This window comes from Eulemur rufifrons, chromosome 30 (assembly GCF_041146395.1).
Source record: "Eulemur rufifrons isolate Redbay chromosome 30, OSU_ERuf_1, whole genome shotgun sequence".
Classification (NCBI taxonomy): Eukaryota; Metazoa; Chordata; class Mammalia; order Primates; family Lemuridae; genus Eulemur; species Eulemur rufifrons.
In genome coordinates, this window is record NC_091012.1 from 46,046,629 (window position 1) to 46,068,722 (window position 22,094).

Below are 22,094 nucleotides of genomic sequence, written 5' to 3' on the forward strand. Positions count from 1 at the left end.
AAAACAACTGCAGCAAAGGTCACAAGACATTTATCAACAGATACTTGGAAATTCTTTTGGTCTGTCTCCCCTGTGAGACCTCATCTAGTAGGATAAATCACTTTCTCATGAATGACACCAATGTTCATTTTAATTCTGTAACTGTTTCCCTTCTTCTGCCTAGTACATGAACTCTAGAATTCTGTCTTGGATCTTTTTTTCACTCTGTAGAAACAGATATAATGTAAATTGTGATCTGAACAAGTAGTATTGTGTCAGTTATGAACAGAGTGTTCATAAATCCCAAAAATTTATCTCTAGCTTAAATATCTTCATTAAGTACAGGTTAAATTAGTCAACTATTTATAGATATCTCTATTTAGATATATTATAGGTGCTTCAATATCTGCATTTCTCAAAACTCAACTCATAAAATTCTAAAAACCAAAATTCATCTTTCTCTTATTTTTCTTATTTTGGTGCTAACAGAGGCTTCTCAGATCCCTCCAGTCTGGATATCTATTCTCTTCCCAAACAAGAATGATTTTATTCTATATGACCCAACCACCCATCTTGGGTATGTTTTCAAATATGAATATTTCAATTTTGACTATTGTTCTCCATTTGCACTGCCACCATTCTACTTCAAGATAACATCAACTATCCTCTGTACCACTGCGGTACATTATGACAAATATTCCAACTTCCATCCTTGCCCTACTACAGTTCATTCTCTAAATTTCATCTAGGGTGATATTTTAAAAATCCAATTTAATTACTCATCAGATTCCATTACTCTTTTAATTTTAAAAAATTTAAAAATGATTATTGGTGAGGCTTATATTTCCTGGCTTCTGCTTTACTTTTCAATTTTATCTTGTGTCATTGTCTCCATAGGTCTCTGAAATCATGTTACTCATCTTTTACTTTCTTCAAAATACCAGACTGTTTCATATTAGGATCTCTGCAATTCTGTTCTATCTAGCTGGAATAGTTTTCCCCATTCTTTTCACCTGATTTCTACTAATTTTTCAAGTTTTTCTTTAAATGTCCCTTTTTTAATGACTTCCTTTACTCCTTCCATGATTGAAATTAGGTCTTTCATTAAACTCTCTAATAAATCTAGTCACTAATATCCTCCCAACCTTCCAGTGTGTTTTCTGACTTGATTTCCCATTCATCTGATATTCATTTGATACTTGATCTCTGGAGTGCATTTTGTTCTTACTGACATAATCCAACTTCTTAGAATGTCTTGCAAGGCCCTTAATAATATGGTCTCTACATATCTCTTCATCTCATTTCTCACCACCTTTCCCTAACAGAGGCACTGCCTCCTCCTAATTCATGTATTTTTTTTTTTACTGCTTTCCCTCTTTTTAATTATTTTTCTGGATGGTCTCATCTAAATTGATGATTTAACTATCATATCTATACTGAAAATTCTAAAATATCACGAAGATAGATGAAGGATGAATGTGAGAGGAAACAGTCCTAGGGACTAGAAGAATGGTAGAAGCTCTATTAGAACACTACCATCATCCCAATCACCTACCTAAATCATGGAGAAATAAGCACACAAAAACCAGGATTCAATTTTAGACTACTAGTTTCCTTAAATTCTAGAGCCAATAAATGGCCTAGGTAATAGATGAGAGGGGGCTTGAGCAGAGCAATATTAATAGGGATGGTAATTAGTCATATCAAAAAAAGGATGGTAAATCAGTAAGATTTGCTGATTGAGTGAGTTGTAAAGTCTAAGATAATATTGGCATGCCCTGGAAGAGTTATTCAGCAAGGAACTAGGTACATGATTCTGAAGCTTGATGTAAAAATTTGTTTTTAGCTATGCATTTCAAGAGTTATCTGCACAGAAATGATGTTGATATTATAAACATGGATTATATTACTCATGGGAAATATGTAGATTGAGAGAAACAGTTGACCAAGAATGGATCTTTAGAGATTAGTATTAACATTAATGAGCCCCATAAAAGAAAAATGTCCAGGAAGGACTCAAAGAAGGAAAAATCAGAGAGGAGAAAAGAAAGAGTAGTATGTATTATGATGGGAATGAAAGAAAGTGACAAGTTTCAAGAAGTAGGCCTTATCAATAGTGTGAAATGTAGCCTAAAAGAGAATAAGATAGCTGAAATTTCCCCATTCTGTCCAGTATTTAGGAGGCCATTAAAACCTTAGATAAAGTTTTTCTAATAATATAATTAGGCCAGAACCCTAAATGTCATGGTTTAAGTCATGAATAAGAATTGACAATTATGACAAGAGATTGGGGAGAGATTGATAACTAGAGGTGAGATACAAGGTTAATTATTCATTTAACTAAAATATATTGAGTTCCTACTGTGTGGCATGTACTATTCTAGGCATATAATATACAACAGTGACTAATAACAAAACAAAAAAGGTTCTGGCCCTTATAAATCTATGAGATACAGATAATAGGCATAATAAATAATATATTAATATATTATATTGTAAAGTTAAAAGTTTATGGAAAAAAATTAAACAGAGAATGATAGCCAGGCATGCTGTAATAGCTACTTTTGTAAGTATATGAAAGACTTGATGTTACTATATTAAAAAAAAACTCAGCTCAATTCATATCTCCTAGAAGAATGTATTTCTCTTTGGAGTTAGAAAATCTGGGTTATGAAAATCATGAACATAATTGCAGGTACTGAAGGTGAATAAATAACTTTTTTCTGAACTATATATATTAGACATTTCATTTTTATTGTTTATATTTGTATACTTCCCACAAGTATTTGAAATTTCATGTAATGTCATAATACACCTAGGATAAGACTCTTTTAAGGCTATAAAATAAAATAAAATAAATGAACAATGAGCTAATTACTTGGGATGAGCTGATAACATTAATAAAAAATAATTTAGCTTTGATCCTTAGAATCTAATGACAAAAAGGAAACGTGGAATTATATAGTTCCTATGTAATTGTAAAACGTGATAATACTCAGATACATTGTATTTATCACTTACTATTAGATAGAGATTCATATGTATATCTTATTAATGTGATCAATGTACTGTATGATATTAATCTAAGTATATATCAAGTATAATTTAAAAAAGGAGTAGCAACTGCTATTGCCTGAAGACTGGGAAAGGCTTCACAGAAGAAGTGATAAAAGAAATATAGAGATTGGCAAAATAGAGAAAGGAGAGAGAATAGTGTTTCAGGTAACAGGAATAGCATGGGCAAAAAATTTTTAAAAGCATGAATGCATGCTTTCATATCAAAAGAATGCCAAATAATCTGCTATGGATGGAAGGCATGAAAAATTGAGACAAATGTGAATGATGAAACTAAAATGAAAAATGAAGAGATGCCAAAAATAAGGGCATTAGTCTGACATAACAATATTTTACTTTCTTGAGTTTGGGTGGATGATGATGCCATAATGAGAGAGAGGGAAAGAGGGAGAGAGGAAGAAGAAGAGAGAACTTTCAAATGGAAAATGAATTACACCTGGTAGAACATCAAGGGTGCACAGCAAAAGGAACTATTCCACACAATTATTCTGGTGCCAAATGTTTTTGATTAAAAAAAACTGAGTAGATGCTCACTCAGTAGAATAAACATTATTGCATGCATCTTGGTAGCTTAGTAGTTGAGGGAACTGTGCTAATTTAGATCATATAAATTCAGTCTGTGAAGTAGATGAAAGAAAGTTTGCTTCTGTTTCTTTCATTGTCATAGACTACAGTTTTAACTTCTGATAAAATGTGTCATCTATCAGAAGGGACTTTAAAAGACAAAGAGTGCAAGCAAACCTAACCCCATATCTGGGAAAACAATATTAATAAAGATGGTGCAATGTTTATAAATCAGAACATATACCTTTAACCAAGGATGAATAGCCTGTATCATAAAGTTTGATTCACTATGCTTGTCAATTTCAAAATCCTTTAATGTTGAGCCTAGCCCATGAGTGTTTACAAAAATATATTTTTTTTCCTGCTTCCAAATATTATCATATTCCATCAATCTAAAATCTCAAGTGTTTTTAGTTTTTTTTCACTTTAAGTTTGCTTTCACTTCGTTTTTCTCCTTTATTGCTTTTCTTTATTTTTATTTCCTTGTTTCATGTGATAGAATTTTAAGACAGTCTCTATGACTTTCATCCCCAAAGTGTTACTCCTATGATATCATATTACCTGACAAAAGGGATTCTGCAGATGTAATTAAGATTGGGCCATTATTTGGGTGGGTCTAATCTTTCACACGAGCCTTTTAATATAAAGATTTCTTTGGACAGTAGTAAAAGACAAATTCAGAAAAATCGAAAGTGTGAGAGGAATTTGACATAAAGAGGTTCTTTATTGCTTAGGAGGAAGGGATCATGGTACAAAGACCTTATACTGCCCTCTTGGAGAGGAGAGTGGTCCTTGGCTGCCAGGCAGCAAGAAAATGAGGACTTCAGTGCACAACTGCAATGGCCTGAATTCTGCAAACAAGCTGAAGAGCTTATAGGTGGACTCTTCCCAGAGCCTATCCAGCTAATAATTTGACTTTGGCCTTGTGGTACCCTAAGTAAAAAAAACCAGGTGAGCCCACCTGGGTTTGTGCCCTACACTACTATGAGCAAAAAAATAAAAATGATATTCTTTTAAACTGCTCTGTTTGTGGTAATTTTTTATATAGCAATAGAAAATATAGACACTTTAGAATCCCTATGAGATTCACACTAAACTTAGCCATCAGTTGGAACTAAGTTGGTATTTGGCCTCAGAAGGAAAAAAAAAATGTGATAGAAGCACTCAAATACATATTAAATACATATTAAGTATTTCAGAACATTGAATTCTATTTTCGAATCTTCTCATTGGATCTCTACTCCAATCTTGGAAAAGTTGCTTGCTTTACCTTTATCTCCACAGACCCCCACATGTATGAGTGACATAGTAAAGATTTTCTTTTTTGTTCGTGGGTGAAAGGCAGTAAGCAGCTATCCAATTACATACTGAATCTAGAATTTGACTCCTGTACCTATTGTATTTGGCCTATCTTTGAAAATGTTGGAAACTTCTGATAGAAGGTGTTTTAGTCTCTAGAGATTTAATTGTCCATAATATATTAAAATACACATCTAAAACACCAGAGAGAAATGTGTTCTGGGTTATAATTGTGATGGTAGTGTTTTTACAAAAATAAAAAAATATCTTTTAGAATGAAAATAGAAGAAAATGTCCTTTCCCTCTTAGTGAGCAGCAACGTATAAAACTACCAAGCAAACTAGTATATAGGAGTTGCCTTTCTAAACCATCACAGGACTTCATGAGTCCTGCTGATTTTATCACTATGCCTCCCAATATTAATTTATATTACTGTTTTTTTAAAAGAGAAATACATATCCTCTCAATACAACATTACAGAAAGCCCAAATTGCTAATTATTACCATTTTATGCCTTCTCTGATTTCATTTATGTTCTGCTTAATTTATTAATGGGCAAGAATATTTTTAAACATACAAAGGAACATAACCAATATAAACATGTAGCAGACAAAAGGAAAAGTGTGTGAACAATGACAGAGGAAGTCTATTTATTTCTCCAATTACACAAAAAGGTAAACAAGAAAAGTGGAGCAGAGATGATGGTGATAAATAAAATTGGTGAAAGGAAAGAGAAAACATGGTCTGCTTAGACTACTAACAAAATACCACAGTCTGCATGGCTTAAACAGTAGAAATTTATGTTCTCCCAGTTCTGAAGGCTGGAAGTTCCACATCAACTTTCAGCAGGGTTCAATTTCTGGTGAGAGCTCTCTTTCTGGCTTTCAGGTAACCACTTTATCATTGTGTCCTAACAAGACCTTTTCTCTGTGCACATGAAGAGAAGAGGAAGAGATCTCTGGTGTCTCTTCCTCTTCTTATAAAGACACAAATACTATGGGATTAGAGCTCTGCCCTTATGACCTTATTTAACCATAACTACCTCCTAAAGTCCCTATCTCCAAATATAGCAATATTAGGTGTTAGATTTTCATGATATTTTTTCCCCTTGGGAAGGGAAGCAATAACACATGGAAAATCCCAAGTATCCAGTAATAATATTATTTCACAGTAGACTTAAATTTTATTTTCTCCAAGATCACATAATAAGGCAATATATTATAGGCTTTTAAAAAGAATTAGATAAAAAAGAGTGTTTTGGCAGCAAATTTAAAAAATTATATCATAGATTGATAACATTATTATGTCAGACTTTTAAAATTTCTTTTCCATATTTAAATTAGTATTATACAATAAATATATAAATATTGTTTACTCTCTATGTACTAATTTAAAGAAACATACTTAACATATATTTTAATAACTTTTTAAAGTTTTATTTTTTAATTAATACATAATAATTGTACATATTTATGGGTTACAGTGTGCCATTTCGATTTACATATACATGTGTAATGATCAAATCAAGGTAATTAACTTATTCATAACCTCAAATGCTTGGCATTTCTTTGTGGTGACAACATTCATAATCCTCTCTTTTTAGCTATTTTGAAATAGACAATGCATTATTATTAACTATAGTCACCCTACTGTGCAATAGAACACCAGAATTTATTCCTCCTGTCTAGCTGTAACATTGAATCCATTGACCAGCCATTCCCCATTTTAGTGCTCTGTCTCCTTCACAGCTTCTGGTAACCACTATTCTATTCTTTACTTCTATGAGAGAAAATTATTAGATTTCACATATGAGTTAGATCATATAATCCTTATCCTACCATGTTTATGTTATTTCACTTGACCTAATGTCCTCTGGTTTCATCCATGTTGTTACAAATGACAGAATTTCATTCCTCTTTATGACTAATATTTCATTGTATACATATAAAAAATGTTTAATCTATTCATCTGTTGATGGACACTTACATTGATTCTACATCTTGACTATTGTGAATTGTGCTGCAGTAAACATGGAAGTGAAGATATCTTTTGGAAATACTGATTTCATTTCCTTCTGATATATAGCCAATACTGGGATTGCTGGGCCACGTGGTAGTTCTATTTTTAATTTTTTGTTCATAATGGCTATATTAATTAACATTCCCATGAACAATGCATATGAGTTCCTCTTTTTCTACATCATCATAAGCATTTGTTATTTTTTCTCTTTTAGATTATAACAGTTCCAACTGGGGTAATATAATGTCTTATTGTTTTGATTTGCATTTTCCTGATGATTAGTGATGTTGAACATTTTTCACATGCCTGTTGACCATCTTATGTCTTCTTTTGAGAAATATCTATTCTGATCTTTTGCCCATTTTTTAATTAAATTATTTGCTTTTTCGCTATTGAGTTGACTGGGTTCCTTACATATTCCGGATATTAACCCCTTGTCAGATGCATAGTTTGTGAATATTTTCTTCCATACTTTGAGTTGATTATTTCCTTTGCTGTACAGAAGCTTTTTAGTTTGATGCAATCCCATTTGTCTATTTTTGCTTTTGAGGTCTTATTCAAAAATTCCTTGCCCAGACCATTGTCATGAAACACTTTCCCTATGTATTCTTATAACAGTTTCATAGTTTGGGGCTTTAAATTTAAGTCTTTAATTTATTTTGAGTAAATTTTTGTAAGTTTGAGAGAGATAGAGATCTCATCATGTAAAAAGGAAAGATTTTCACCATTGGGAATAGCATGAGTTAACACAAAGACAGAGGAAGAAAAATGTAAGACCTTTTCAGGAAATATTAGGACACATGGCTGGAGTAAATGATAAAGGAGAAGTACTATTGGATTTGTCCATGCCAAATTTATGAATAACCTCTACAAGAGTTATGGATAAATGCTCATTCATACTCTATTTAAATACCTCCAGTTACATTAATTATTTCATGAGAAAGCTGCTCAATTTTCTCATTTCCATAACCCTGCTTCCCAATAACCTTTCCTCCTTAATTCTAGATTTTTTTTAAGTACCATGAAGTAAAACATAAGTCTAATCACTTTTCCACATGGCAGGCTTTCATATTGGAATGCTGCCATCATGCCATACCCATACCCAAGGCTTCTCTTTCCCTAATAGGTCACCTGACGATTCTATACCTCAGATCCACATCCTCTCCCTTTATTCCTGTTGATACTGTTTTTGTTCAGATACTCATTGTTTTTCACCTGAATCATTATAGTAGAAAACTCATTGGTCTTCCTGCTTATCTTACTGTCCTTCAAGCTATTCTCCATTTTAATGCTGCCAGAATGATTTCCTTAAAAATGAAAATCTGATTGGTCATTTATATTTAAATTATCTCAATTGTAAAGATTTGTTTTTATGTCTGATATATGTTTCCCACTTGACTGTGAGCTCCTCAAGGGCCAAGAACAAAACTTTTTACTCTTGTAGTCCTAGTTACTAATGTAGTGCTTGGCAATATGGTTCATACTCTATAAGAATCAAATTGTATTTTTTTCTGAATTTGTTTCTATTCTGCATTTAGTACAGTGATAATAAAATGCATTATAATCAATAGACATTTTAATAAAGAAATATGACCTGCTAATGTATTTCTTTACCATTTTTTATTCTTTTACTTTTATTTGATATATGGGCATGATAAGATTCTTGAAATTTGTCCTCATAATAATCTCTAATGGTTATTGAGTTCTTATTATATACTGTCACCATTTTTCTGTTTTTAGCATTTAGCAAATATTTCATTGAATCCTGATAAGAGAAACACAAACCCACAAGTTGTAGGCATTATTATTATCCCTATTTTATATATAAGGAAATTGTGGCCCACAGAAGTGAAATAATTTGACCAAGGCTACATATCTTCTAAATGACAAAGCCGCAAAGAAATTACACCAAATATATTTAAGCAGGCAAGGGAGATTTTATTCAAGACTACTGCAACAGGGAAGAGAGATTGAATGCAATGTTAAATACAAATAAGCAGCTGGGGATTTATAGCCAATGGGTACAGTGACAGAGTCTATGGACGAACAACTATTAAAAAAAAACTTGGTTAGTTTATGAAGGGTAGAGGGATTCTTGCTAAACTGATTTGGTAGGATTATAGCTAATCTGATTGACAAGCCAAGGATGAGGCCTAGTTGAGGAGAGGGTTCAGAGAAACTAAATTTGGTTAAAATTTGGTTCTTGTTGTTCCCTCTTCCTGTATAAGGAGACAGTCCTTGTTAGTTCCTCCCCTTGTATGAAGAAATAAGTAATTATTCTTTCCTCCAGATAATATTTCTCATTCAGTCATTGTTGATTAAGGACCAACTGACCCATCTGTTAAAAACTGGCAGTAGAAGATATTTTCTAGATTGTGTGAGCCATCAGGCATTTAATAAAAATAAAATTTCTATGAATATCAAAATAAAAACATGTATTACTGGTTGGACAAGACTATTAATACAGTTTCTGTATTCAAACAGCAGTCAATCAAGAAGATTCTTAGATGTTGTGCTCAAAGCATTTTTAGAGGGTGGAATGAGGATGGATTATAGGTTTCTTGGTTTTCATTTTAAATGTTTGTTTATGGCATAGACATTAAGAGGTTAATAGGACTAACCACAGCCATGGTTATTTCCTGGAGCAGAAGCATAGAAGATGTGGAGTTCTAGTAAATATCCTGAGTAGCCCACACAGCAGCAGTTCTAGGCATGAAGATTGCCCATATATAATCTGCTATGGTGATGAGTCTTGAAGTTTATAATAAGTCATCTGGATTTATCCCACAGAATTTTTTAGATCCAAGGGGAAAATCCAGCTAAAAGACATCTACCTAGAGTATCAATAAGGATCTGGGAAGTCAGATTTTAGTTCTGAGATACACCAAGTCAGAAGGATGGAAAAAAATTAGAAAATTTAGTCTGTATACTTGTAGGCAGCTACCAAAAGAAACTATAAAAATTGAAAATTTGGTAAAGACTGGAAAAATGTTCAAGATGTAAGGATTCAGTCCAATTTATAGATAGGTAACAAAACCATGTACTGTAGTTCACAAAGAGGTAAAAAATAGCTCAAGGACAGTAAATGTGACTAGAATATGATAACTCATAAGGATTTGTTGGCCGGGCGTGGTGGCTCACGCCTGTAATCCTAGCACTCTGGGAGGCCGAGGTGGGCGGATCGTTTGAGCTCAGGAGTTCGAGACCAGCCTGAGCAAGAGCGAGACCCCATCTCTACTAAAAATAGAAAGAAATTATATGGACAGCTAAAAATATATATAGAAAAAATTAGCCGGGCATGGTGGTGCATGCCTGTAGTCCCAGCTACTCGGGAGGCTGAGACAGGAGGATCCCTTGAGCTCAGGAGTTTGAGGTTGCTGTGAGCTAGGCTGACGCCATGGCACTCACTCTATCCCGGGCCACAGAGTGAGACTCTGTCTCAAAAAAAAAAAAAAAAAAGGATTTGTTTTCTTTTAAAATACAAAATTTCTACCTATAGCTAACTTATTTTTGATAAAAGATAATTAAATGAAATTATTATTGTATAAAAATAAGTTTGTTCTCATGAGATTTGGCCTGATTAATTACATATGTGAGGAAATGATGGTAATTGACCACATAGGCATTTTTAAGTTTGCTTTGCTTGAAATTTTCATAAGGAATTTGAGATTGAACTTTTAAAACACTTGACTTTTGGAAGCCATGCCAAAAACTTGCCACCAGACTTAACCTGCTGTGTCTAGTGATTTGAGTAAATTCTTCTCTTCTTAAGATCCTCAAAATATCCTAAGTTCCTAGACTTGCCAAAAAGTGACCTTTCTTATTCGCCTGAAGGAGTGGGAACTCTGCCATCCATGTACCAGGCTGGTTTTCCCAAGAGGGCTCAGTAAGCGTCAGATCCATAAAGTCAACCTTACTTCCTTAGGACTCTTTTGCCATATGTGATTGTACGCATTATTTTCAAATATAACACTGTAGTTAAAGTCTTGGTTATTTATTCATTTTTTTCCATTATCTTCTTGTTACAAGGGGGACAGTTTGTTACTGAATCTTTGCAAATAATTAAATTGCCATGAAAATAACAATATTCAGCAAGAGTTTCCAAATTCTTGAGGGATCAGGCAGGAAGAAAAAAAATAAATGTTTTATTTCTGTTTACAAAAGTATAATCTACTAAATTGTTGTAGGTTATAGATAGCTTAAGAGAAAATAGAACAGTAAAGAATCAGCAAAATTTCAAACAGAACCCATAATCATCCTCCATTAGCTTATTCAGTCCTAAGTATTTAATTATTGTTCTGCTTTATCTTGGATTAGTAGTTTCATTAACACATCAGCTTCTACACTAGAGTTCTGGAAATCCTGACTTAGTCCAATGGTGTGGTTTGCAAAAATATTTAACAATGCCACCAGAGGCCTATAACCCAAAGTAACTGGCATAGTTCTTTCCATACAAGTAACTGGCTTAGTTCTCTCCAAGACAATCCTTTTTATTGGAGACGAAACATTCTAATTATAGCTGATTGTAAGAGCTTTCAGGGAAGCATCAAAGTAAAAGAAAAACTATCTGTGGCTATCTGAGGAACTGGAGCAGGAAGGGAAAGGTCTGGCCAGGATGAACAGAGGGATGGAGGCAGAGAGATGTTGAAATTGGACATATTAAATTATTTAAAAGAGCTGAAGGGAAGAATCAAGGTGGTAAAAGGACAAAGGAGGAATAAAAATGATGGGAAGGGAGAGGTCTTAGATGAGCCAGTTTAGGAACATCTTAAGTTTCCCAAAGAGACAATTTAATTTCAAGTATGTAATATAATATTCCTAACTATATTCACATTGCTGTGCATTAGAACTTACTCATCTTGTATAACTGGAACTTTGTACTCTTTGACCAACATCTCCCTCTTGTTCCCCTCCTACAGCCTCTGGAAACCACAATTCTACTCTCCATTTCTGAGTTTGACTATTTTAGATTCCATATAAGTGAGATGATGCAGTATTTGAAATTTTCTAGGAGGATAGAGGTTAAATCTTAAGTGTTCTTACCACAAAGGAGAGAAAAAATGGCAACTATATGAGGTGATAGATATGCTGATTAGCTTGATAGTGATTATTTCACAATGTATACATATATCAAAGCATCAAATAGTATACCTTAAATATGTACATTTTTATTTGTCAATTATACCTCGATAAAGCTGAAAAAAATGTCATTTAAATTCTAAATTATTCTTAAAAAATATGTCTACAAATCAGATATCTACAAAGAAAAAGAATTCAAATGAGATCTCCACAAAGAAACAATATTCTGTATATCAAAGAACGGAAATTCAACCAAATGAGGTCTCAATGAGAATTTCCAATATTCTAAACCAAAAATATCTTTCAAAAATAAAAAGCTTGGGGCTCTACCCAAGTCTCAAGAGTATATTCAGAATACTAAGAATCAGAGCCTGTTCTTATGGTGCTTCAATGGACTGTCATTCAGAACAGTGGATCAAGAGTTGCACTCACCAGTGGATCCCTGAAAAATCAGTCAGAAGGGAATACAAAGGCTTCGAATGTGCACATCTAGGGTTCTGAGTGAGAGATCAGGGATCTAGTGATGAATCTGATCCTATACAAATCACAGCACCAGAACTGTCAAAAATAAATTGCTCCAGACAAAATTAAACAGGCAAGGAACACTTTATTCAAGATTATTGCAATAGGAAAGAGAGATTCAATTCAGTTCTAAATATAAGAGAAGCAGCTAATGACTTAAAGTCAATGGGCAGGGTAAGGAAAAGAATGGATGGAAAATTCAGCAGGATTCTTGCTGAACTGGCCTTCGCAGACCAAGGATGAGGGCCTAGCCGAGAAGAAGGATCAGAGGCCCTTGACTAAAGCTTGGTCAAAGAGGAATTCCTTGTCAAAAGTAAGTATTCAAACCCAATCTGACTCACAGTCCACATTTTCTAAATACTAAGTTATACTAGCTATTTATATGTGCTGCTGTTTGTTTTTGTTTTTATGTTCCCTGCCCACCTTCCTTGGTTATGTATCACTCCTTTTGGCAACTTTCTTAAGTACCCAGGATCTGCATCATGCTATCTGGCTCCTAGAGACCTTTTTGTTTTGGCTTCTCTAAGCAGCAGCCCATATGCTTGTTTCTCATATTCAATATTTTACCTTATGATATTGCATTATGGGTTACTTGACAATAGATTTTAAAGAGTAATAAGAAGTTATTGAGTTGCTAATTTTATTAGCAAAAGTGCTGTGTCTGAACCAAATTAAAATTTACATATTAACAGAATATGAGTATATCTGATTTCTGGAATTTTGAGACATTTTGCAAGGAAATACTGTTGAAAATTTGGGGCTGGAGACTTTTTGTTCTCATCAACTCAGACTACTTAGGTGGTTGTCAACTCACCACCCCCTTTGTGTGAGATAAGAAAGGACAAACCACAATAAAACTGGTTCTCATTGTATGTGTTCAATGACAAGGAATGAGGCATGACATCATTTTCTCCTGGCATCAGAGAGGATGAGCTAATATATCAACCCACTCCAAGCATTAAACTTTACTAATGATTAAAATAAATATGTTAGAGACTTGACTGTTTCAATCTCTTTACCAGCCAAATGCTATGCAGAGAAAAAAATGGCACTGATGAAATTCAGAGCCAATTTTTTTTAATGGAGTTTTAAAAACTTCAACACTTTGTCTACAACATTATTCATTGTGGGTGATTTTTTCATCTTATATGTATTTTCCATTCTTCTCCTTGATGGTCTCTTTGGCTTTCTATAAGTTCTATAGATGTAACAGCAGCTAACTGCCATTACATTTACTATATCCTCAGAGATTTTTATTTAGTCCCCTGGTGAGGAACATTGTTAAAGTTGTGTTATTCCTGTGTTATTAAAAATTAAAATAATAACTTACTATTGATAAGCTGGGAGAGAGAGATCTTCTAACCTCTTTACCATTTGCATTTGTCTACCATTTTTATTGAGTTTATTCTGTGAAATTATCATCAATATATTTCTTTCCATATGTAGATCTTGTTTAAATTATTTTTGTTTTCTCTTTTTACCCTTTTGGAAAACAGACATCAAGTGTTACTGGAGAAACCAAATTGACATTGTAATTTACCAAGGGATTTTTTTAAGTTTCTTTAGACATAGTTATATGTTTATAAGTTTAGTTGGGCTTTCTCATAATAACGTTAAGCCTGAGATTAAGAAGAATGTAAGGCTATGGGGTGGGGACTCTGCATATTTTATGGTACTTTTTAGTGGTTCTTAAACATATACTGTATTAGTCTTCTAGGCCTGCCATAACAAAATGCCACAGACTGGATGGCTTTGACAACATAAATTAATTTTCTTGTCATTCCAAATGCCAGGATCAAGATGCAAGCAGGATTGGTTTCTGGCGAGGCCTAACTTCTTAGCTTCAGATAGCCAACTACATGTTGTGTCCTCACATGGACTTTTCTCTATATGTAGCACTCCCATTATCTCTTCCTGTTCTTATAAGTATCACAATCTGGGTTTCAGAACCAAAGATGTCAGGGTAGGAGTCTGCCCTCGATTCTTGGTGTGCTTTTGGCTGAAGAATGACCAGACACACCAAAGTGTCAAGTCAAGGCTATTATCCCAGTCCTGTGACTCTTTTCTTGGAAAAAACCACCAGCAAGGCCAAGACGAACGAGTAACTTCAGGCAGGGAGCAGTTTCACAGGAGGAGCTCTTTATTGTAGAATAAAATAGGTCTGTCTCCACGAGTGGAGTCATTCACTGACTGACCCACTCACTTCATTGACTTCTTGGATTGTTTCCTTTTATTAGCCCAGTCTGTAGGAGGGCTCTTGGGAGGTGTAGGATGTTAATCAAATGATCAGCAGGTGTTCTCAAATTTCCATCTGCATATACAAGCTCCCTCTAAGAAAGCCCACCTGGGGGTAGGGTGGGGTGAACCGCAATGCAGATTCAAGCTAATGACATATTAATTACACTTAGGTTACTCTAGGTCACTTTCTAAATCTTATTATGCCTGAGCTGGGGAATTCTGGATTGATAAAGCATTCCCTCCTTCCCCAGGTGTAGCAGTTACTCGGGATAGAATTAAGGTGAAACAACACCAAAATTGAGTTATCCTTCACTCAATTGAGATATCCTCCACTTATCCTTCTTCCCAAGAGGAGCAATTGCTCCAAACAGCACCAAAACAGGGAACCCTTGTCCGGAGAAGAGCCAGAGACGTTAACTATCTACCTAACATAAGGACACCAGTTTTACTGGATTAGTGCCCTACCCTTATGACCTCACTTGACCTTAATTATCTGCTTAAAGGCCCTATCTCAAAATATAATCACATTCAGAATTAGGACTTCAATGTATGAATTTTGAAGGGACATAATTCAGTATGTAACATACATTATGTTATTATCCTATGTCGTTGACAATGTTTAAAATGTAAATTTCAGACATCGAGAAAAATATTTTATTTAAGGAGTTTTTTGGACTTGGATTTACTTAAAATTCCTACTGAAGATAAAAGGGGAAATTATTTATAGCTTAGCCATATAGTTTGCTTTAAAAATATCGCCTCCTTTGTAAATGCCCAAATGCTTCCAAAATAATGAGTGATATGACTACTCTGAGTTAGAATAAATTTAATTGACCACTGGTAATTGGAATAATTTTTAAAGTCATTACTGAATGAATTATTGTTTTATAGATATTTATAATTTTGTGAGAACTTTCCTAAGATAGTTTTTAAATCAAAATATTTGTTCTTCATAGAGTTAATCACTCTTCTCTTTGTATTTTACATATTTTATTGATCCATATATTACCCTGTGTTGCAATTAATCTTTTCACGTTTGTTTCACTTATAAGACTGTCAGCTACTTGAGAAGAGGTATAATGTATTTGCATTTTGTTTTTGTTATTTTAAAATTTCTGATACAAACATATGTTATGGTCTGAGACGTGAGAAATGACCCCCTAAAGACCGAATTGAGCCAAATCAGGAGTCTTTATTAGCTGGCCAGCGACTACCTTCTGCACCGCCCAAAGGTGGCACAGAGTGCAGCAGCAAGACTTTGAAACGGAAAGTGTTTATGTTGTAAGTTTGTGGGTGGACAATTACTAAGATAGAGTAAGCATGTGTACAAAAAGCCTTGAGTAAGCATTATATCATTTTCTTATCTTTGGTGTAACAGGATCTGGGCAGTTTGGGCTCCGGGCCATATCTTGTTCACGCAAAACATGAGTGTTATAAACATGGGGGTTGTAATTGTTTTATGCAGAACATGGGTGTTGTAGTCACTTAGGAATTTCTGTGTTGGGGGTAGCAAGCAGGAGCAAGCAGGTTTACAGAAGCAGAATGGCAGATTAATGATTTTTTGGCCACAAAACTCAGACTGTAACATTCCCCACTGGTTTTTAGGAGGAATCAAATCATTGATTCTTTGGTATTAACATCATGGACACGTTGATAGTGGGTTTGGAGGACCATAAGTTTGACAGGTTGAACTCTTTGTTTAACATAAGAAATTAGGCTGTTTATGATGCAGGGGCCAAGGAGCAGTGTCAGCAGAATGGGAATAACTGGTTTTGTTATGGCTGACAAAAGTGTTGTCGTCCCCGGGGATTAGGAATGCTAGAGATGACAAGTGTTTTTAAACCTACCCCCCTTTTTTGGTGTTTACAGTACTGTTAAATATATCAATATATATTGTCAAAAATGATCTCGCAAACAATCTATTTCAACCTTTTTCTGGCTATCTGCACCACCCTGCCCTTCACATAAATGTTTTAAGTAAATAAGGTGTTTAGCTTATGTCTAAGGATTTATCTTTTAAGTGCAGAGTGGACTTTTATGTTTAAAGGGCAGTCTCTTCTCCCAGCCCGAGAAGAGGGGGAGGAGGCCACTCAGAGACATGTCTTCAGAGGCAGCAGAGGGGCGGGGAGCTTGGACAGGCTCTAGCCCAGCCTTTGCTAAGGCTCTCCGGGTCTGTCTAATTATGACAGTGTCATTTATTGTCTTTGTAATTGCCTAAATGTAGTTTATATGCTGGTGGGGGGGTGCTGTCTGCTGGATTAAAACAGATAACTAGGAGGAACCAGAGGAGTCTCTGGAAAGTCTTATCTTTAGTGGATCCTCAGTGGGCTGGGCGATCCATTTCTCGGGGAGTTGATCTGGGGTTGCCTTTTTGATCCACATGTGGTGAATCCAGTGGTGCTTTCTGGCAACCTTCAAGGCTGTTGGCATGGTGAGGATCACTGGCAGGGGTCCAGTCCATCCGGCCTCTAAGCTGGCAGGCTGAAGTTTTCTTATCCAGACGAGGTCTCCAGGCTGTACCTGAAATAGAGCTTTCTTGGGAGTGGGGTTAGTCGGCTGGACATGATTTTACATGGGGTTATGCCTTTAACATGAGGAGTACATCTGGTTTTTAGCAGGGCAAAGGGAAGGAGGCTTATCTCATCTGCGCCAGTCTCCAGCTTTAATTTGTTTAATGTTTTTAAAGTTTTATTTATCCTTTTTATCTGTCCTGAACTCTGAGGCCTATAAGCATGGTGTAATTTAATAATTGAGTTGTTTGGCCAATGAACGCCAGGCCATTGTCGGACCCCAGTGCAAGTGGGAGGCCAAATCGGGGAACAATTTCAGTCACTTTTTTGCAACCACTTGTGCTGTTTTGATTTCATAGGAAAAGTTTTCGCCCATCTAGAGAAGGTGTCAATGAATATAAGCAAGTAGTGATATCTGTATTTGTCTGGTTTTACTTCTGTAAAGTCCACTTTTCACTGTTTTCCCGGGGCTTGTCCCCTTAACCTGGTCCCGAGGGGCGGGGGGAGGGATTAGTCCCTTTACCTGAATTGACTTGTGCTCAGGTGACACATCTCGTTGTTACCTGCTGGGTCATCTGATGTAGCTGAGGAATGTAGTAGTCCCTCTGGAGAAGTTCGGCTAACTTGGTGCTGCCAAGGTGGGTGTTCTGAGGTATTTACTTGATTAGGTCTTGTCATAGGCGTTCAGGGATTAAGACCCTATTGTCCAGGAGGATTTTCCAACCTCCTGAATCAGTTTTAGTCTTCAGGGCTTTTCTTAATTTAACTTTCTCTTTGGTGCAGTTTGGAGAGTTTGGCAGGAGCCTTTCTGGCAGAACAGAGAGAGTTAGGAGAGTCCTCACTGGTTTTTGCATGACTTCTCTTGCTGTCGTGTCGGTGAAAGCATTGTCTCTTGCCACTGGGGAGACAGTCCTCGCTCTTCGTAAAGTGTCCCATGTACATGTGCCCTTGCAAAGGCTCTCCCCCATCTTAGGCCCTGGGTCAGGGCTATGAATTCAGCCTTTTGGGCTGAGGTTTCATGTCTAAGAGTCTATGTCCAGATAACCTGGCCTGCAGTTACGACAGCCACCCCTGCATACCTGACTCCTTCTGAGACGTAGCTGCTTCCATCTGTGTATAATTGTTCATCGGGGTCTGGCCACGGGCAGTCAGTGAGGTCAGCTCTCAGGTTGGTGAGAGACTCGAGCATTTTGAGACAGTCATGGAGTGGCTCCGACGGCTCATCATCCAGGAGCAGGGTGGCAGGGTTGAGGGAGGCTATCTTTAGGAACCAGATTCTGGGGGCGTCTAGCAACAGCACCTGATATTGGGTTATGCAGGAGTTTGAAAGCCACCTCTCAGGGTGGATTTTTAGTAGAGCCTCCACCGAGTGGGGGGGGGCAATTATATATAAGTCCTGCCCCAAAATAAGCTTGGAGGCTTCCTTTGCCAAGACGGCTGTCACAGCAATGGCCTGCAAGCAGCCTGACCAGCCAGATGCTATAGGGTCCAGCCTTTTAGACAGATATGCAACCGGTCTGTTTCAGGGTCCTAGTTTTTGAGTTAGGACCCCTTTAGCTATCCCTCAGTTTTTAGCAACATATAACCGGAAAGGCTTGGTTAAATCGGGCAAGGCCAGTGCAGGGGCACTCACAAGTGCCTGTTTGAGGCTCCTGAAGGCTTTAGCCTCATTTTCAGTCCAGATCAGAGTGTCACTCTTTCCCCCTATGCTAGCATATAGGGGTTTTGTTATCTCAGCAAACTTGGGGACCCAGAGTCTGCAGTACCCCACTGCCCCCAGGAACTCTCGTATTAGTCTTTGAGTTTAGAGCTGTGTGATCTTTAAGATAGCTTTAATTCTACTGGTGGAGAGGGTTTGTTTGTCTTTTTTAGTTTGTACCCTAGGTAGATTGCTGTCTGGGTACAAAGCTGAGCCTTCTTAGCCGGAACACGGTAGCCCAACTGAACTAATTCTGTTAGCAGGTCCTCAGTAGCCCTTTTATATGTGGCTTGATCCTTGGTGGCTCTGGTGTCTGTCAGAAACTCTATAGGTTTGCCCCCCACATTCAGAGTTACCTTGGGCTCCTGGGGGCTTATTAGAATGGAGCTGCGGCCCCGTCAGTCTTTGTCCTCCATGAGGACCGGCATAGGCTTAGCCACCTCCTGCTTTCGGTGAGGACATTCATTTTTCCAGTGACCATGTTCTTTGCAGTAGGCACACCAGTCACCGCTTAGGCTGGTCTTCTTCCTTTTGGTATCCACTTCTGGTCTTTTGGGACTCTTGCCTTTTTCAGTTTATATTTCTCTTGTTCCACCATAGTGGAGACAAGAATTTTGGCCATCATTTTAGACTAGGCAGACCCAGGATCCTCTCTGTTGTTATAAATCTTCTGGGCAATTTCTATTAACTCAGACAGCAATTTTCTCTCAAATCCTTCTAATTTCTGCAGCTTTCTCCTAATACCAGGGGCCGACTGAGTGGCAAAGGCAATATTAATGGCACGTCTATTCTCTGGTGCCTCTGGGTCTATGGGAGTATACAGGTGGTAAGCTTCAAAAAGGTGTTCTGCGAACACTGCTGGGGGTTCTTTAGGCCCCTGTATGGTCTCGCTTACCTTGGACAGATTAGTCGGCTTTTTAGCCACTGCCCATATGCCTTCTAGCAGAGTCTGGCAATACCGATCTAGAGCCTCCTTACCTCGTTCCTCATTTGGGTCCCACTCCGGGCTCGTGGTGGGGAAGGCAAACGCAGGTTGCCCGTCAGGGCCAGGAATTGTCTATGGATGACAAAACTCTTAGAATAGCCATGGGTAGAGGAACAATTGACAAAGTTGGTTAAATTTATGGTATATAACAACATAACATAATAACCATAATTATTACTGATAATATATATGAAGATATGTCAATATTTTACAATTTAGAACATATATTAATAACATGTTTACATAAATATAATCCCAAGAAAGTTAACACCATTTCCTGTTTGACAATGCTTCCTATATAGTTTTAACATACCAAACTAGCCTAATACGTCTTTCTTAGAGTTTCAGTGGCCTTAATATTTTAAAAAAGCTAGTTTGAGGTCAAAAAGACTGGAATTTGGATTTTGGAAAGTTTGTCAAATATCAGAGGCTTAAATTTCCTTTCATGGACTTTATTTCAACTTGCATAGACTAGCTACAACATACTTAAAACTTTCTGTTTTGTCTTAACTTTCCCATTTTTACCATACAAGATTCCTTCTTATACAATATTATTCTCCTCTCTGTTTAACCTTTCTTACCAAAAAATATGTTTATATGTTCATAACCTTTTTACATCTCTTACTTTACTGGTTACTTTCTATCTTGTTTTTATTTTCTTTTTAAATCTATATTTTGAATCAACCTTTAAATAACCTCTGAATTAGACAAAATTCAACATCTAAGCAGACCACGTTTGACACAAGACTGGGACTGGTCCATACTGGTGACAAAAGAACTATTTTTTGTGAGGCATAAGGACAAAGATAGACAGCACAAGGAGATAGACCAGAACAAACAGAAACACAATTGGCAAATATCACTCAAACGAACTCCACAAAGACAAAGAGACAATATCATTCTCGGGCGTGCCTGGCCATTGGTGGAGGGACAGGTTGGGCAGCCCTGGGGTCGGCCTTGTTTTTACCTTAGACCGCACCCGAGTTCACATTCTAGTCGCACAATTTCACACTTACAACCAATTAAGATGTAATCCAAGAGAGACACCGAAGCCCTAACAGGACCAACAACCCAAAAGTGCCAATGGTGACATATTAGACTGGCTCTGTACTAACCACCCAGAAGCCAGAATACCAGGAAACAAGAAAACCAGAATCAGAATTTCCATGGAGTGGCTCCGGTCTCACCCCTTTTGGGTGCCTCTCACTCTTTGGAAAAAGAAAACCAGAAAACCAGAAATTTCAGCCACCTAAAAAAATCTGAAGACCACACACAGAGAAAGGCACTGACAGAGAGAGGGAGAGAGAGGGAGAGAGGGAGAGGGAGAGGGAGGTCTGGTTCTACCACCCTGGAGGGCCTCAGGAAAAAGACAGATAGAAAACTGACAATCACGGATGCCAATGATGAGCGCGCACCATTCTTTAAAGTTCGAAAATATAACCTAGGACCCAGATGACAGGTGAAACCGAAATGGAATCGAAGCCGAGAGAAATGAAAGTAGTAATCCGAAAGAAAGTACCAGGAATCGGACCAGGACTTGCAAGTTCTAGGTGACGCCTCACGTCCCAGGACTCGCCCGAGGAAAAGGGGAAACAGAGTCGGATTCGAGAATCTGACCAGGACTCAGGAAAAGGGAAACAGAGTCAGATTCTGACAGTAAGTTCCAAGTGACATCTCACTTCTTGGAACCTGCCTGAGGAGTGAAGCTGCATCCAGGCAGTCTCCTGAGGCGCCAGACAACTCCGGAGCCAGAGATAGATCAGAAAAGAACTCACCGGTGAACAGAACCAGAAGACTCATCTAGAAGAATTTGTGGTTTTGAAGGTGTTGGCGGCCAGTGCGTTGTCAGGCCTCTGCCCGGGGCTGAGGAATGTCTCTCAGAGGCCTCCCCTAGGCAAGACACTCGACTCTGCACCTGGTCTCCAGGCACCAGTGGTCGCCAGGTGCCCTATCTTAGGGCAGGATCTCGCTGGGGCCTCCAAATGTTATGGTCTGAGACGGGAGAAATGACCACCTAAAGACTGAATGAGTCAAATCAGGAGTCTTTATTAGCTGGCCAGTGACTACCCTCTGCACTGCCCAAAGGTGGCACAGAGTGCAGCAGCAAGGCTTTGAAACGGAAAGT